An 18,487-nucleotide genomic window follows, 5' to 3' on the forward strand; every position below is an offset into this window, starting at 1 on the left:
CATATTTTTATACCTCCCAACAAAGAAAGCCATCTATTACTGTCATGGGAAAATCAACACTCAAGTATGCTTTTGGAATTGTATCCAAATAGATCACAACCAACATAAATATGAGAGTGCGTTTTTTGGAAGATAAATAGTTTCTAAGATTTTCTCTACAAATGCACATTAAACATGACTTACACATTAACAATCCTGTAGCTAGTTCTATAGAACTCGAGCCAAGAGTTCATGTTAAAAAGGAGAGTGATAATTTAAAATACTAGCATTGGGTATTAGTAGCCAAGCTTTCATCTAAGAACATCAAAGCAACTTTTAAACATCTATTAATTATAGCCTTTCTAAACTATCCTGTTTGCTGCAGCAGAATACAAGCATGAACATGATTACATTCTACCTTGATGACACAAAATATTATTTAAAACATTTGTGTTTAATATTCAATAATTATGATAAATAGGGATATAACAGCAAAAGTTAATTTGGGTAAGTACTTCAGAATGAAAAGTAAAATCTCAATTTGAACTTCATTAACTGTCATCCAGAAAAACTCAGAGAGGGACCAGACTAATTCTTTTTATTCTATTAAAGAAAAAAATCTGCGAAAAGAATAATATGAACACAGTAAAAAAATACAACAAAAGTACTGTTTTCAGCTACTTTAGATATACTTGATATTCAATTTAAAAAGGAGGTAATAATATGGCAGAAAGAACTGCAAACCGGAGGACAGGAACAGCCAGAATTTAAAGATTTTTTGTGGGGGAGGAGGACAGAGAGAGAGCACAAGGCAGGGGGAGCAGAAGGCACAGGGAGAAGGAGAAGCAGGCTCCCTAATGAGCAAGGAGCCCGATGTGGGGCTCGATCCCAGGACCCTAAGATCATGACCTGAGCTGAAGGCAGACGCTTAAATGACTGAGACACCCAGGCACCCTAGGAAGAGCCAGAATTTACAGTGTACCTACAATATGACAGGAACAGTAATGGGTTCCTTAAAATATTATTCTTGGTTAACTATCATAGCAATCCCATGATATCGTTATTATTATTTCTAGCTTACAAATAAACAAGAAAACCAGTTTCCTCAAGTTCATATAACCAGTAAATGACAATGCCAAGATTTTGTGCCACACCAGTCTGTCTCTGACCTGTGAAGTTGTCCTACTCAGTACATTGCCTACTCTAAGAAGCAAGTGATCCAAGTTATAGTACTAACATTCCCACAGATCTAGGCTTCAATTTCCCTTTGTATAAAATGAAGAGGGTAAACTCAATTATGTCTGTAATTCTACGTTACTATCATATAATAACAGGTAGAATTATTTTTTTAAGATTTTATTTATTTTTAAGTAATCTCCACACCCCATATGGGACTCAAACTCACAATCCGCAGTCAAGAGTCACATGCTCTACCAAATGAGCCACCCAGGCATCCCTAGAATTATTTAGATTAATACTTAAAGATACTTATCACTTGTATGCACTTTACTAGGTATAGCTCTGGGGTATATCAGCTTTCCTTGAGTGTTATATCAGAAACTTAAGAAAGATCAGCATAGAGAGCACCTGGCTGGTCCAGTCAGCAGAGCAGGTGACTCCTGATCTTGGGTCGTGAGTTCAAGCCCCATATTGGGTATAGAGGGAGGACGGGAGGGAGGGGGGAAAGAAAAGAAAGATCAACATAAGAGTAACAGAGCAGACACCAAGAACCTCTTTCCCAAAAGTGAGAAAAGAAGTAAGAACACTAGGTACTATATAAGACAATTTAATGACTTTTAAGAAATTACACCTTTCTTGATAAAAAAAAAAAAAATCCCAAAACAAAGCCTAGCTTTGAAAATTATGAAACTCAATGTATTTTCATCATCAAAAGAATCATCAGATGTCATTTATCTATTGCCAACATTATTTATAAGACTTTGATGCTTTGATTTTGTTTAAGAGAGTAAAGATTGGGCCTCCTTGGAAAAATGGCAGATTCTACATCTGGGGCAGAACATGTAAAATGAGTCTGAAACATCTTATCCCAGATATGATGGTTAATTTTGTATGTCATCTTGACTGAATCACAGGGTGCCCAGACATTTGGTCAAAAACTATTCTGGGTGTGTCTGTCAGGGTGTTTCTGGATGAGATTAACATGTGAATTTGTAGATTGAGTAAAACAAATTGCCCTCCCAGCCCTCCCTGATGTGGGTATGAGCCCCATCCAATCAATTGAAGGCCAGAATTGAACAAAAAAGCTGGACCCTCTCACAAATAAGAAGGAATTCCTCCTGCCTGACAAACTTCAAGCTGGTACATTGTTTTTTTTTTCCTTCCTTCAGACTCAAACGCTGGCTCTTCCTGAGTCTTGAGCTGGACTGGAACTACATTAGCTCCTGGGCCTCCAACTTGCCCACCACAGATAACTTGTGAGCCTCTAAAATTTATAAGCAAATTCATTATAATAAATCTCATATATATATGAGATATATATATATATATATCCCATTGGTTGTGTTTTTCTAGATAATACAGACTAATATGCAAGAATGCAAGAAAGCTATCAAAGACTATTAGGGTCATGTCTAGACTCAAAAACCAGAGGCTCCAACTGGCTAAAGACTGGACAATTTGAGTATCTGTTAAGTCTAGGAGTTCATAGTGACACTTGAAAAAAAATTTTTTCACTGGTTACCTTTTTTTTTTTTTTTTTAAGATTTTATTTATTTATTTGACAGAGAGACACACAGCAAGAGAGGGAACACAAGCAGGGGGAGTGAGAGAGGAAGAAGCAGGCCTCCCGCTGAACAGGAAGCCTGGACCCTGGGACCATGACCAGAGCCGAAGGTAGACACCCAATGACTGAGCCACCCAGGTGCCCACCCCTTTGCTGGTTACCTTTATCCAAAGGTGCCTTTTATCCTAATGCTAGGGAACCAACTCATTATTTTGATAACTGGTAAATAAAGAAAAAGGATCAAGCATTACTTATCCTACTTTTTCTAAGTGAACTGTTCCTTCAAGTAACCAAGTAACTGAGGACAGGAAGTATCCTCTTTAGAAAAACATCACAAATAATAAATGAAGGTAAAATTATAAAAAAAAAAAAAAAAAGTCACCATTTTGCAAGTCCTAATGAATTATTAGATCTAAACAATGATCATGAATGGCTACCTGCATCCCCAAAAAGAGACAACCAGACATTCTCTACTTCTTGACAAAAACAAAAAACCTAAATCTGATCAAGTCTCTAAATCTGTGTTGTTTAATACAGGAGTCAATGGCCCCATGTGGCTACTAGGATGTGCAATTGCAGCTTATTCTAATTGAGATGTGATATAAGTGAAAAATATACACCAGATTTCTAAGATTTAGTACAAAAAAATGTAAAATACCTCAAAAATTATATTGGATACATACTGAAATAACATTGTGAATATAATGGATGGAATAAAATATATTAAAACCAATTTCACCTTTTTTTAAGATTTTTTTTTTTTAAAGATTTTAAGAGGGCATGAGAGTGAGAGCACAAGCAGCGGGGGAGGGGTAGAGGGAGAAGCAGACTCCCCACTGAGCAGGGAGCCCGATGTGGAACTCGATCCCAGGACCCTGGGGTCAGGACCCAAGTCGAAGGCAGATGCTTAACCAACTGAGCCACCCAGGTGCCCAAGATTTTATTTTTTTTTAAGTAATCTCTATACCCAACATGGGGCTCAAACTCACAACACCAAGATCAAGAGTTGCATGTTCTACTGACTGAGCCAGGCAGGCACCCCTCACCTGTTTCTTTTTATTTTTTTAAAGTGGATACATGAAAAATTTCAAATTACCAATACGTGGCTCAAATTTATGGCTTTCATTATATTTATACTGGACAATGCTGCTCTAGATCTAATTAACAATTTTTATATAGTAAATGTGACAGAAAAACATGTTGAACAGCATAACAGATATAAATTACAAAGATCCAGGCTGAGGAATCTCCAAAAATCAAAAGACCCACCTTCTTCAACAACAAAAACAAAATTGCAAGAAAGAAAGAGTGAGATGGAAAGGGAATGTGTAGATTTGAACAAAAGATATAACATCAGGAACAAGGCAAAAAGTTCTCCTTATTACAGCTTTTTGACATCATACTGGAAATCCTAGCTAATACAGTAAGACAAGAAAAGGAAATAAAAGGTATACAGATTGGGAAAGAAGAATAAAAACTGTCCATCTAAGCAAATAACATGATCATCTATGTAAAAAAATCCACAAGAATCAACAACAACAATTCCTGGAATAAATAAGCATGTATGGCAAGGTTGCAGGATACAGGTTAAAATACAAAAGCTTTTCTATATACAAGCAATGAACAGTGGAATTTGAAATGAAAACACAGTAACATTTATATTAGTACTAAAAAAAGATGAAATACTTGGGCACAAAGCTAACAAAATTGTATAAAACCTATATGAGGAAAACTACAAATCTGATGAATGAAACCAAAGAACTAAATAAATAAATGGAGAGATAGTCCATGTTCCTGGATGGGAAGACTCAACATTATCAGATGTCAGTTCTTCCAAACTTCATCTACAGATTCAATGCATCCCAATCAAAAGCCCAGCAAGTTATCTTGTGGGTATCAACAAATTGATTCTGAATATTATATGAAGCAAAAGGCCCAGAAAAGGCAACGTAACACTGAAGGAGAACAAAGTTGGAGGACAACTGATACTACCCAACATTAAGACTTACTATAAAGCTACAGTAGTTAAGATAAGAGTGGTACTGGCAAAAGAACAGATAAATATAGCAATGGAAAAGAATAGAGAGCCCCAAAATAGACCCACAGAAATATAGTCACCAGATCTTTGACAAAAGAACGGAGGCAATAAAATGGAGAAAAGTCTTTTCAACAAATGGTGGCTGAACAAGTAGACATCAGGGGTTATATGGTAAATCTCTGTATCTTCTACTCAATTTTGCTGTGATCCTAAAACCACTCTAAAGAAATAAAAAAATATTTTTTAAATAATAACATTTTTAAATACTTATGAGACACATCAACTAATTACAACATATGAGCCTCATTTGAATCCCAACTTAAAGAGTTTAAAAGAAATTATGACAATCAGGAAAATGTGAGTGTTAACTGAATATGAAGTAATAACTTTTTATAGTGATAAATTTAATACAGTTCTGTTTCAAAATTTTAAAACTTAGTTTCTTTTAGAGCTATATACTGAAATGTTTACAGATGAAATGATATTCTGTGTCAAAATAATATGGGGGTAAAAATAATGTGGGAGGGCAAAAGCAAGGGGATACCGGTGAAATAAATTGGCAATGGGCTAATAATTTTGTAGTTCTGTGATAGGTAAATGGGAATTCATTACACTATTCTCTCCACTTCTGTAAAATCACAGAATTTTAGAAGTTGGAACAAACTTTAGAAATCAGACAATGGTAAACATGAGTAAAAGAAATGGAAACAAAGCCAAAAATACCTGAGTTTGTCACCTGAATAAAAAAACTTTGAGTTTCAGTTTTCTCATCTATAAAAATAAGTATAACACTAAGTACCTATATGGAGTGGCTTAGCATTAAACGGAAAAAAACAAGCAAACACATGTATTTCCCAAATCAAAACCACGATGAGATACCACCTCACACCTGTCAGAAGGGCTAAAATTAACAACTCAGGAAATGAGATATTGGTGAGGATGTGGAGAAAGGGGAACCCTCTTACACTGTTGATGGGAATACAAACTGGTACAGCCACTCTTGAGAACAGTATGGAGGTTCCTCAAAAAGTTAAAAAGAGAACTACCCTACGATCCAGCAATTGCACTACTAGGTATTCACCTAAAGGTACAAAAATATAGATTCAAAAGGGTACATGCACCCCGATGTTTATAGCAGCATTATCAATAACAGCCCATCTATGAAAAGAGCCCAAATGTCCATCGACTGATGAATGGATACAGATGTGGTATATATACACAACAGAATATTACTCAGCCATCAAAAAGAATGAAATCTTGCCATTTGTAACAACATGGATGGAGCTAAAGTGTATTATGCTAAACAAAATAAGTCAGTCAGAGACAGATAAATACCATATGATTCTGTGGAATTTAAGAAACAAAACAGATGAACATAGGGGAGGGGGAAAAAAGGGAAACAAACCGTAAGAGACACTTAAAAGATAGAGAACAAACTGAGGGTTGATGGAGGGAGGTGACTGGGGGATGGGCTAGATGGATGATGGGTATTAAGGAGGGCACTTGTTGTGATGAGCACTGGGTGTTGTATATAAGTGATGAATCATTAAATTCTACTCCTGAAACCATTATTACACTGTCTGTTAACTACCTAGAATTTAAATAAAAATTTCAAGGGGAAAAAAAAATCTATTTCTTAAAAGTCAACGCTTTCACCCTTTCCTAAAGTTCTAAACAAACATTAACTCAACTGGCCTAATCTCACTTTTAATGTGAGAAAAATAAAGTAAATCCTCAAAAGTCTACATGCAGTTGGCTCCTCTAAAACAATCCCTTTATTCCCAGTTTATACACTATATTCCCAGTTTTATTCAGAAGACACTTTACATATTCCCCATGCTTAAACAGTGACTTATTTTAAGATGAAAAGAATTTTACAAACTTAACATTCACCCGCTAGTGTTAGTTACTACTACCCATTACTTGGTGATTTATAATTAGAGTTCCAAATAGACACCCTTCTTTTGAATAATAGGTGGTACTTACTACTTTTGCCATTAAATAATAGTTTAATGAGTGTTTGCCATTAAAACTAGGCCTGATATTCATGTCCCAGAGAAAGCTAAATCACTTATGCCAGTTCTATATGGATTTCAAGGATTTCACACACATTTTAGTTAAAATTTATTAAAAATTTCTTCTCAACTTTTTTAAGTTAAATATCTTTGAAATGGGGGGTGCCTGGGTGGCTCAGTCATTAAGCGTCTGCCTTCGGCTCAGGTCATCATCCCAGGGTCCTGGGATCGAGCCCCGCATCGGGCTCCCTGCTCAGCGGGAAGCCTGCTTCTCCCTCTCCCACTCCCCCTGCTTGTGTTCCCACTCTCGCTGTGTCTCTCTCTGTCAAATAAATAAACAAAATCTTAAAAAAAAAAAATCTTTGAAATGGATAATGTATTTAGGCAAAAACAACCTAACTTAGTAGATGTTGGAACATTTGTAAATGGTTTTAATGGTTATTTTGGATACTTACTTTGGTCATCTCTATACATTCTGAATTTTTCTATAGTAACCAAGTATTTTTATGATGGAAAAAAAACTTTGTATAAATATAGGATAATATAGGACTTAATTCTATAAAGAAACATGGAAACAATAATGAATACTAAATTGCTTTGTAGTTATTGACATAACTTCATTAAATGAAAACTGCTATGTAAGAGATGTTAATAGGTCCCATTTAGCAGTCAATTAATTGTAACTATTTGTAACAGAAGTATAATCTTTTAATAGAACTTGACAGATTTTTAATGTTAGTGTTTAGTGGAAACTTTTAAAATTTTGAGTTGACATTTATGTAGTTAAAGAGTTCCAGGGGCGCCTGGGTGGCTCAGTCGTTAAGTGTCTGCCTTTGGCTCAGGTCATGATCCCAGGGTCCTAGGATCCAGCCCCGCATCGGGCTCCCTGCTCGGCAGGAAGCCTGCTTCTCCCTCTCCCACTCCCCCTGCTTGTGTTCCCTCTCTTGCTGTGTCTCCCTCTGTCAAATCAATTAATAAAATCTTTAAAAAATAAATAAATAAAGAGTTCCAAAAATAGTTACTATAAAATTACTGTTCTGACCTCTATTCTCATATATTATCATGGAGAGTTATCTGAGGCCTCAGAGGAATGAGGGATTGACCAGGATGCTAAGACAATAGGAATCAAAACTTACAAGTCCCAACCAAGAGTAAGGAGTCCTGCCTTTGTGTCTCAATCTGTGGTTCAAGAACCACATTCAAGAAAATCAGTTGGTGTGCTTAATAAAAAAATCAGACCCTACTCCCCAAAGCCTAACCCAAAAAGACTGAATCAGAGTATAAATGAAATATATATATATATATATAACAGACACATTTCATATATATATATATATATATATATGTATATATATATGAAATCCCATTTTTATACATAGGCAAGAAAACACAAAAAATTATTTTAGCGTAAGAGATGATTTATTTCAGTTTTACAGTTTTCAGTTTTACATTTACCTATATTTTATTTACCTATATTTTCTAAATTTTCTCTAATGTATCTGAATTACTTTTATAATAACAGAAGTTTTTCTTTTTCATAATTTTCAATAGCTGTCTCTCCAAATAGAGGAACAATTCTGTTCCTGGACCCTCACAACAGTTTTACATCCAGTAGAGTAATTCTATTACTCCATTTCAAAATGTGGCTTGTTTTGGGGCACCTGGGTGGCTCAGTCTGTTAAGCGTCTGCCTTAGGCTCAGGTCATGATCCCAGGGTCCTGGGATTGAGTCCCACATCAGGCTCCTTGCTCAGCGAGGAGTCTGCTTCTCCCTCTCCCTCTGCCTGCCGCTCCCCCTGCTTGTGCTCTCTTGCTCTCTGGCAAATAAATAAATAAAATATATATTTTTTTAAATGTGGTTTGTTTTAAAGAGCTAATGTTAGTTTAATTGATCTCAGCCTCTGTCATATTTCAGACAACTCCCCAAGCAGTTTTATAGTTACAATTGTTTTGTTGATTCCTCCACATAATCAAACATTTTATTAAATATTCAATGCTGAGCACTGTCACAACCTGGCTTCCGAATGAGTCTTGAGGTAACTATCTATTAACATCTTTCTTGACCAAACAGCATACATAGTTCTCACGCTCAGAATGCACTATCATCCTATGGGGATCAATTTAAAAACCACTGTAGATATACGAACAAAATACCTTTTACTGCCACCACTAACACTTTGTCCAATCTGAAGCAACATTTCAGGTTGAAAAGTTCCTTCATATAGTAATGCATCAACTAGACCAGAAGACTTTAACCCTCTCCACACCCCATCTAAAAATTTTGCTTGCTTATTTTATATTTTCAGATTCTTAACTTACACACTGATACATTCATATGGATGCTAATAACATCCTGCAAAAGATGGGAGTATTCTGTTAAACTATAAAGGTTGTAGACCCTTCTTCCTTGGGTATAAACATAAGACAGACACATTTATGCAGAAAAATGTTTGGATGAATAAACTTTCTGTTTTGAAATACAACTAAAACCAAGCATAAAGAAGATTCAATAATATAAAATTGCATCAAAATAAGTCTTACTATCAGATTCAGAAAAAAACAAACTAGTAATAGCACTATACAAAATTACATGTGTGATACACTTTTTTGTTAATAATCTTTCACTCAAATGTTTCTCTAACTGGTACAGCTGGGATGTGGTCTGGGAATCTAAGGAACTTAACTCTACTTGAAATGATGTAGAGTAATACCAGTACACAGCCACTTCTGGATGCTGTACTTGTCATGTTTCCCATCCCTCCATCTTTAAAGTGTGTGAAACAAATTGGGCTGAGTTAGAAACATACCAAATCAAGAAATAATCTAAGACACAAATTAAAAGCCTTATTTAAAAACCAATTTAAAAGAGACAATATTTATGACCTTACAAAAATGAAAAAGATTATAAGAGAATACTATGAACAACTTCACACCAACAAATTAGATAACCTAGGTGAAAGGGATAAATACCTAGAAACACACTAACTATCCAAACTGACTCAAGAATAGAAAATCTGAACGTATGTGTAACAAGTAAGGAGACTGAGTCAGTAATTAAAACCTCCCAACAAAGAAAAGTCCAGGACCAGATGGTTTTACTGGTGAATCCTACCAAACATACAAAATTGAATTAATGCCAATCCTTCTCAAACTCTCCCAAAAAACAGAAGAGGACAGACACTTCCTACTTCACTCTATGAGGCTACCCAGATAATAAAGCCAGACAAAGACATCACAAGAAAACTACAAACCAACATCCTTTATGGATATAAAGAAGCCCTCAATGACATACTAGCAAATGAAATCCAACAACACAGTAAAAGGATTATATACCTCAATTAAGTGGAATTTATCCCAGGAATGCAAGGGCAGTTCAAAATATGGAAACCAAACAATGCAACAGACCACATTAATAAAATTAAAGAAGAAAAAAAAAACAACAACACATGACCATCTCAATTGGTACAGAAAAAAACATTTCACAAAACCCAACACCCTTTTGTGATAAAAACAGACTTGGAGGGTCAACTGGGTGGCTCAGTCAGTTAAGCGTCTGCCTTCGGCTCAGATCATGATCCTGGAGTCCCGGATCAGGCCTTGCATGGGGCTCCCTGCTCAGTGGGGAGTCTCCCTCTGCCCCTCACCTTGCTTGTGTGTGCTCTCTCATTCTCTCTCTCTCTCTCAAATAAATAAAATATTTTTTTAAAAAACCAGACTTGGAATAGAAGGAAACTTCCTTGACCCAAGAAAGGGACATTTATGAGAAAACCCACAGCTAATATCATACTCAACAGCAAAAAATGAAAGCATTCCCCCTGAAACTAGGAATAAGACAAGAATGCTCACTTTTGCCACTTCTATTCAATATTGTACTAGAAGTTCTAGCTAAGGTAATTAGTCAAGAAAAAGAAATAAAAGGCATCCAAATTGGAAAGGAAAATGTAAAATTGTCCCTATTCACAGAGGACATGATCTTTTACATTAAAAAATTCTAAAGAATCAAAAAAAAATTCTAAAGAATCCACATTAAAACTATTAGAGCTAATAAGGGAATTCAGCAGTGTTGTAGGATAAAAGATCAACAAAAATAATTATATTTCTATTCACTGGTAATGACGAACCCAAAAAGGAAATTAAGAAAACAAGTCCATGTATGATAGACTCAAAAAGAATACTTAGCAATAAATTTAACCAAGGGTGTGAAAGACATATACACTAAAACTATAAACATTACTGAAATAAAGACCTAAATAAATGAAAAGACATCCTGTGTATATGAGTTGACTTAATACTGTTAAAATAGCAATACTCCCCAAAGTGATCTATAGATCCAATGCAATCTCTATCAAAATCTCAACTGCCTTTATTGCAGGAATGGAAAAACTGATCCTCAAATTCATTTGGAATTACAAAGGGCCCTCAACAGCCAAAATAATCTTGAAAAAGAACAGGGTAGAAGACCCACACTTCCCAATTGCAAAACTTACTACAAAACTACAGTGATCAAATAGTGTGGTACTGGCATAAGGACAGACCAATGGGATAGAACTGAAAATCCAGAAATAAACCTAAACATCTATGCAATAGAACTGAAAGTCCAGCGATAAACCCAAACACCTATGGACAATTCAATGGGAAAAGACAAACCTCTTAAACAAATGGTGCTGAAACAACTGGACGTTCACATGCCCAAGAATAAAGCTGGATCCCTACCTCACTCCATATACAAAATTTAACTCAAAATGGACCAATAACCTAAATATAACAGTTAGAACTATAAATCTCTCAGAAGAAAACACAGGGGCAAATCATCATGATCTTGGATTTGCTAACAGTCTATTAGATATAACACCAAAAGAATGAGCAAACAAAAGAAAAAAAAGATAAAACTGGACTTCATCAAAATGAAAAACTTCCACACATGAAAAGATACTGTCAGGAAAATGAAAAGAACAACCCTAAAGGAGAAAATACTTGCAAATCATATATCTGATAAAGAATTAATACCTAGAATATACGCCTAACTCTTATAACCCAACAACAAAAGGACAAACAACCCAATTTCAAAATGTGCAAAAGACCTGTATAAATATTTTTCCAACTAAAATACACAAATGGACAATAAACACATAAAAAGATGGTTCAATATCATTAGTGATTAGGAAATGCTAATCAGTCTACATTGAGATACCCTTTCACACTCATTAGGATGGCTATTAAAAAAAAAAAAAGAAAAAGGGGTGCCTGGGTGGCTCAGTCATTAAGCATCTGCCTTCAGCTCAGGTCATGATCCCAGGGTCCTGGGATCCAGCCCTGCATCGGGCTCCCTGCTCGGCGGGAAGCCTGCTTCTCCCTCTCCCACTCCCCCTGCTTGTGTTCCGTCTCTTGCTGTGTCTCTCTCTGTCAAATAAATAAATAAAATCTTTAAAAAAAAAAAAGAAGAAAAAGAAGGTGGTGCACCTGGTTGGGCGCAAGGGTTGTAAGTTCAAGCCCCATGTTGGGTGTAGAGCTTACTAAGAGAAAGAGAGAGAGAGAGAGAGAAAGAGAAAATAACAAGTAATGGAAAATATGTGGACAAACTAGAGCCCTCATATGTTGCTGGTGGGAATATAAAATGGAACAGCCACGGTGGAAAACAGTTTGGCAGTTCCTAAAGATATTAAAGATAGAATTACCATATGATCCAGCAATGCCAGCAATACCCAAAAGAACTGAAAATTGGTATTCAAACGAATACTTGTACACAAATCTCCATATTAGCACTACTGACAAATGCCAAAAGATGGAAACAATTCAAATGCCCAACAACCAATAACTGCGTAAACAAAATGCGGTATATACATACAACAGAAATATTACTCAACTATAAAAAGGACTGAAGTACCAATACATGCTAAAATTTGGATATACCTCAAAAACATTATACTAAGTGAAAAAAGCCAGACACAAAGGTCACATATTGGAGCACCTGGGTGGTTCATTCGGTTAAGGGTCTGCCTTCGGCTCAAGCCATGATCCCAGAAGTCCTGGGATCAAGCCCTGCATCAGGCTCCCTGTTCAGCAGGGAGTCTGTTTCTCCCTCTCCCTGTGCTCCTGTCCTTGCTTGTGTGCTCTCTCAATCACTCTCTCTCTCAACTAAAAAAAAAATCTTAAAAAAAAAACCAAACTCACATATTGTATGGTTCCATTTCTATGAAATATCCCAAATAGGTAAATCCATAAAGACAGAAAGCAGATTTGGTGGCTGCCAGCAGCTATAGGTAGGTGGGAATGAGGAGCAATTTAATAGGCTTAAGAGGTTAACTGCTTAATAGATTTCTCTTAGGGTTATAAGAATGTTTTGAAATTTTATATAGGTGGTAGCTGCAAACATTGTGAATATACTAAATGCCAATGAAACACACACTTTAAAATGGCTAATTTTATATTATCTGAATTTCACCTCAATAAAACAAACCAAAAAGACAATTTAGGGACACCTGGCTGGCTCAGTCAGCTAAGCATCTGCCTTCGGCTCAGGTCATGATCCTAGGGTCCTGGAAGAGAGTCCCATATTGAGCTCGGGGGGAGCCTGCTTCTCCCTCTGCCTGCCGCTCCCCCTGCTGTGTGCTCTCTCTCTAATAAACATATAAAATCTTAAAAATTAAAAAAATTTTTAAAAAGTCAATTTAGACAAATCTTCAGTTTACAGAAGTTCATAAGCATGATAAAAATGAAAACTCATTATATCATTATAATATCATTATAAAAATCATTATATCAGAGACTGCTAACTTTCTCTCTCCCTCTACCTCCAATCTTCTGTACCTAGTTTAATACCATGGACATCCATAAAACATACTAACTTATTCTGTAATACTTAAATAGGTACACTATTTACTTACTATGTTTCTTCCTGATAATCAACAAAGGAGGTAGGTTAGAAAAAAAAAGAAAAAAGAAAGAAGAGAAAGAAGCTAGGTCAGTTTATCACATCATTTGGGTTAACAATTTAAATATATGAAAATTAAATTCAATTAACATAATAATGGTTGGAATCATGCTTTGTTTTTATATCCAAAACATGATTGTTTTTTAAAAAAACCATGTTGTATATACCTAACAAGGTGATTTATGTAATGGATACTTAAGGTGTTATACACATTTCTAATGACTAAGTAAAAATTAAAACATATGCACATGCATACAGTTCATTTTCTCAGGGCTTTAACATCTTAGGAATATAGCACTTCGAAGTGCCAAACACCAATAAACTTATAAAACATCTATGGACAGATATAGAGTACCAAAATCTAAACCAACTCAATCTTGTGTTTATAATTGTATGCCACACTGAACAATAAAACAATGGTCATGAGTAATAGAAATAGGTAGTGAAATCACAAAAGTTCTAAGGGGTATATTTTTTTTTTTAAGATTTTATTTATTTATTTGACAGAGAGAGACACAGCAAGAGAGGGAACACAAGCAGGGGGAGTGGGAGAGGGAGAAGCAGGTTTCCCAGGGAGCGGGGAGCCCGATGCGGGGCTTGATCCCAAGACCCTGGGATCATGACCTGAGCTGAAGGCAGACGCTTAACGACTAAGCCACCCAGGCGCCCCTAAGGGGTATAATTTTTAAGTGTTAAATAAATTAATACTTGTTTGGCAAGTATAATGACAACTAAGTTTTGCATTCTCCTGGAATAAAGCTCCTCTAACTAGACAAAACTGGGATTTAAGGAAAATTCTCATCTCTAAATCTGTGTTATAGAGAGAGGAGTCAGCAGGCAATGTATATGCAATAGGGTCTTACTAGCCCCAGTTAAGTGAAAACCTACACTCCTAAATCCATGCCCTGCTACCTAGACACACAGAAGATGCCTCCTAGATCTCAAGAGTACTTAGTTTACACATCTGTTAGTGGGTATCTAGAAAATGGCAGTAATGTCCTAGTTTCATTTCTTCCCCACTGCCCCCCATATGTGGGCTGAGTACTAATAAACAAAGTATCTTTGCCTAGAAACAGTCTCCAGACAGACTGAAAGGAAGAGAGAGAAAGGAAGCAAGTATACAGCAATGGTGAGCTGAGAAATAAGTCTAGACTCTAAACACATTTAAATATAGCAAAAATTAAATCTGTTGAAATTACTTAAATCCTCCTCAAACATTTCTCAAAAAATACAATAGGAGAGGGGCACCTGGGTGGCTCAGTCGGTTAAGCGTCTGCCTTAGGCTCAGGTCATGGTCTCAGGGTCATGGGATAGAGCCCCACATCGGGCTCCCTGCTCAGCAGAGAGCCTGCTTCTACCACCATCCACCCTCCGCCCTGCTTGTGTGCTCACTCTATATCTCACATAAATAAATATAATCTTAAAAAAAAAATACAATAGGAGAGGAAAAAAATCTCTAATGCATCAATCTTTGGTTTAATGTATAAAAAATGTGGGTAGTATCAAATACTAAATGGGTTTTTTTTTTTTGCCATAAGAGAAACATTCATGGTTCAGGGTCCACAATCGATATCATTTTATCCATATGAATTTCCAAAGGTTGTGGAGAATGTCAATCCAATAGTATAAAAAGCTACCTGTCTCAGAAAAAAATCTTGTGAACAGAGCCCTAGAATGAAAACATTGGTCAGGACTGTGCTAGTAACAAGTTGCATGGCCATGTAATCTTAAAAAAGTAAGATTAAAAAAAAATTTTAATGCTGAAAATAATGTGAAACATACACATTATAAGGACGTAGATTAGGGGTCACTAAGAAGCCAAATTTCTAAAATGCACTAAAAAATATGTGCCCCTACATTAAAAATATATGGAGGTAATTTAAAAAGAACCCACCATATGTCCAAAAAGTTGGGACTGTACCTACAAACCACTTTCTCTTCAAGTGGCCCATAAAATGTGAACAAGGTAAGTTTAAGTTCATTCTAGACTCTTAATATAGTTAATTTCAATTACTTTCAATAAATGTGTCTCCTGAAATTAGTGTTCCTCAACAAAACACTGAGTAGGGGAAAGATAAAGTGGCAAATGAGAAAGTAAATTCTCACAGGAAGTTTAAAATGTCTAAACAGAGTTGAAAGTAGAAAAACACTAATGAAGAACATAAACAAGGTGAATTTAAAAGCTTTCTCTATATATGCTCCAAATTTAGAAAAAAATGTAAGTCAGGGGCGCCTGGGAGGCTCAGTCAATTAAGTGTCTGCCTTCAGCTCAGGTTGTGATCCCAGGATCCTGGGATCAAGCACCACATCGGACTCCCCACTCAGCGAGGAGCCTGCTTCTCCCTCTCCTGCTCCCCCTGCTTGGCACATGCCCTCCCTCTCTTCTCTCTCTCTGTCAAGTAAATAAAATTCTTTTAAAAAAAAGAAATATAAGTCAGATTTATAAAGAATGTTTTCAAACCAATATAGAGTATGCAAGAAAACTGTTTTGATCATTAATTAAATATATCAAGTGTCAAGGAAATATCCATTTCTAAAAACTCAAAATACTGGGGTGCCTGGCTAGCTCAATTGGTGGACCATGGGACTCTTGACCTCAGGGTCTGAGTTTGAACCCCACACTGGGTGTGGAGCCTGCTTTAAAAAAAAGAGAAAAGAAAAAAGACAAAAGAACTCAAAATAGTAATTATTATGATCATATTTTGCTATTTATAGACTGACATATAACATACCTTTTTTTCCCCATTTAGAGTTCCAACCTTTCATTTCTTCTTGAAATTAAACACTAAAATCTTCTACAAGAATGTAAGTTTTCAGATTTTAAACTGAAGATTTATAATGACAAGATGAAAAAATGAAATGTTTATTTAAAAACATTACTGACATTGCATATATGGCTTTTTATTATCTTTTTCACTAGCAAGCAGTTACTGAGCTCTTTGTGTGTGTAAGACACAAACTACAAAAAGGTACCAATGACAGCCATTTCCATCAAGAGGTTTATCCACTCGGGGAAACAGCCAAATAAAACAAGGTAGGATAAAAATACAGTGCCTAATGAGGGATTTAACAGTTCAGATGGAAGAAAAGTGCCGGGAAGAAAAATATATTAACTTAGGTCTTAAAGTAGAACCAGAAAAGCAGAAGATGGCAGGGTATTTCCTAACAGAAGGAAGCTATGAACAAAAGCACAAATGTGGAAATGACCATCTCAGTTGCATGAAACAACAGCCTGCATAATTGAGAAGTGGGGAGCGAGAATGAGTAACCCCTCAAGCTGACATTAAGGAGTTTGCTTGGAGACCCTGAGCCAGAGGAGCCAGCTAAGCCACACATGGATTCTTGACCCACAGAAACTGTGAGATAATAAATATTATTATCCTAAAAAAAATTTTTTTAAAGTTTGCTTGTTTTCCATATAGACAATGGATAACCACTGAAAATTCTTATGCTTGAAAATGTGTTTTAATTACAAAACAGTATATTAAAACGTGTACTGTATATTTTATACAACATGCAGGGCTAAAAACTTGACATATTTGGGAATTTTTTATGATTATCATGCTTTTATCGATCTTATACCATGAAACTCCACACAACAAAATGTTTTACAAGTTAAATGATTCCCTAACATTTTATTTTGAAACAAATATATATGTTTAATAATCTAAGATATTAATTTATCAAAATTATGGGATGCAATATGTAATGGTACTTAAGAGCTCCAACTGTGGATCAAGCTGGTTGGAACACTAGCACCAACACTGTGACCCTGAATAACCTAAGCCTCAGCTTTTTCATGGGCTGTTGTATTCTTTTTTTTTTATTATTATTATTATTATGTTATGTTAATCACCATACATTACATCATTAGTTTTTGATGTAGTGTTCCATGATTCATTGTTTGCGTATAACACCCAGTGCTCCATGCAGTACGTGCCCTCTTTAATACCCATCACTGGGCTAACCTATCCCCCCATCCCCCTCCCCTCTAGAACCCTCAGTTTGTTTTTCAGAGTCCATAGTCTCTCATGGTTCGTCGCCCCCTCCGATTTCCCCCCTTCATTCTTCCCCTCCTATCTTTTTTTTTTTTTTTTAACATATAATGTATTAGTTGTTTCAGAGGTACACAGGTCTGTGATTCAACAGTCTACATGGGCTGTTGTATTAAAAGAGAAATGCAAGTGCAAATGCCTGACATATAGTGAAGACTCAATAAATGTTGGCTATAATCATTCAATAGAATCCAGAAGCCCCAGCATATGCCCATCCGAACTTGGGTGAGTGTTCATTTGTACTTATCTTCCACTTCCCAAAATTCTTAGTGAGACACTACATGTATTTAGTGAATACTTCCTGATTAACTGATATGTACAAAACAACCATTTGTTACTATGTCAGATGGACAAACTGGTAAATAGACTGCAGAGAAGTCTAAAATACCAACTGTCTTAACTCAGTTATTTAAAAACAACTTCCAAATTTAAGAATTGAAAAATGATTTAACATTATATTAATGTTAAAATTCACATTAGCAATGGAATTTTAAAATATTTTAAGAACTTCTTTTATTTTCAAACCACTACTCTTCATTCAATGTTTATCATAAACATTTTAACGCCTGATCAGATTTTTTTGAGTTCTTTCTGCCATTTCACATAGCTTCCCATTATAACTAGAATAAAACCCAAACCATTTAACCAGCCCTAAAAGAATGTATAAGATGTAGTCCTAGTCTTCTCCAACATTCTTCACTATAATTCAGCCACATATTCTCTCTTA

General features: G+C 35.7%; 1 protein-coding gene across 2 annotated transcripts in view; it reads right to left on the minus strand.

The window, feature by feature from the left end:
* The window catches only part of MEMO1 (mediator of cell motility 1), a 117,817-nt gene that overhangs the window by 78,374 nt on the left and 20,956 nt on the right, over positions 1–18,487 (minus strand). The window lies entirely within an intron of this gene.

Source organism: Mirounga angustirostris, unplaced genomic scaffold (genome assembly GCF_029215605.1).
Source record: "Mirounga angustirostris isolate CCGP_5_RB_7025 unplaced genomic scaffold, mMirAng1.0.hap1 SCAF_10, whole genome shotgun sequence".
In the NCBI taxonomy this organism is placed as follows: Eukaryota; Metazoa; Chordata; class Mammalia; order Carnivora; family Phocidae; genus Mirounga; species Mirounga angustirostris.